Source organism: Triticum dicoccoides, chromosome 3A (assembly GCF_002162155.2).
Source record: "Triticum dicoccoides isolate Atlit2015 ecotype Zavitan chromosome 3A, WEW_v2.0, whole genome shotgun sequence".
Taxonomy (NCBI): Eukaryota; Viridiplantae; Streptophyta; class Magnoliopsida; order Poales; family Poaceae; genus Triticum; species Triticum dicoccoides.
In genome coordinates, this window is record NC_041384.1 from 760911782 (window position 1) to 760913163 (window position 1382).

Here is a 1382-nt window from a genome sequence, read left to right on the forward strand (position 1 = left end):
CGCGAGCCGCCACTAGCCGAGGGGAGAGGAAGCCCCGCCGCCGCCTATGCAGGCCAGGCTTCGCCTGGCGGCGCCTAGTGGCGGCGGCGAGGAGGAGGGAGGAGGTAGGGGAGCGGGGCGGCCGGGGATGGGAGCTCGCCAGCCGCCGCTCGCGGGAGCGAGGGGGGCGAGAAGATGATATGAGAATTTTCGTTCCGTGAGATTGAAGGTCTCTAGTTCGAACCCGGGCGAAGCCATCTAATTATGTTTTCTTTTTGCTCGCATTTTCCATTGAGTAAAAGAAAGAAGAAAGAAAAAAAAGAATAATGGCCCATACAGGTCTCGAACCTGTGACCTTCGCGATATTAGCACGACGCTCTAACCAGCTGAGCTAATAGGCCTCCTGGTAGTGAATTGTTTTTAGCTCTATATATTATCAACGATGGTGAGGTTCAAAAACATCACGATGCGCAAGGACTGGCTCGTCTCCTAGGTGTCAGGGATTGAACCATTTCGTAACGATTTTGTCCCAAACCACAAAATTGTTCTATCATTCCAGTCTCCAGGGATGATATGATATCTGTCCCAAGTGCAAATGCACCGCACGAACAATAAAATGAGAAACATCAAAAAGAAAATCAAAACAATCTAGAGTAGTTTTTTTTTCTTTTTGCAACAAACATTTTTTTTCGAGGGATGCAACAAACAATTTTGATTGTTTGACATACGTGCAAAATGTCATGAAGAAAAAAAATTCATGATGCTCTAGGCAAAACAAAATCAAAGCTTCAAAAAGGCTTCTTTTTCAAAGCATTTTTTGAGCCCTGGTTTTTTTTATTTCGTCCAGGCCAACACCAATGCCATTAAATTTGCGTGTAGGTAGACCACTAAGCAATATTTGTTGACAAAAAATATATCAGATTTTATTGACTTTATTTTGGTTATATTTTTTTAGATTTTACTGTTCATAGCAAGAGCATATGAGCTCGGGTGTAGGCTGATAATTTCTCTCCTGAGGGCCCTCCGTTCCAAAACATTTTAAGTTATATGTTTGTTGTAAGCAAACTTCATTAGGTTTGACCAAGTCTATAGAATAATGTATATTTTGATAATAGAGAGTAGGATTTTCTATCATAACTTACCACATAACTAGTTAAGGTTTCTGACAATGTAAAAGTTCCAAAAATCCTGAAAAATAAATACTGAAGCAACACACTTATAATATAACATGATCCAACAAGGCGATTGAAAAAATACAATTGTATGTGTCCTAGACAAAAGAAATACTGCAATATATTTTTTTACCACAGTGAGCTGAAATGATTGTTTCTTCGCCGAGGACACATAAATGCATATTTTCACAATCGCTCAGTTGGATCATCTCATGATATTAAAGTGATGCT

At 40.4% G+C, this 1382-nt stretch overlaps 1 non-coding gene across 1 annotated transcript; it reads right to left on the bottom strand.

Annotated features, from left to right (window-relative positions):
• Positions 1–306: 306 nt before the first annotated feature.
• Positions 307–380, bottom strand: TRNAI-AAU. Its single transcript has one exon. It is a non-coding gene; the product is annotated as a tRNA-Ile (tRNA).
• Positions 381–1382: the final 1002 nt, after the last annotated feature.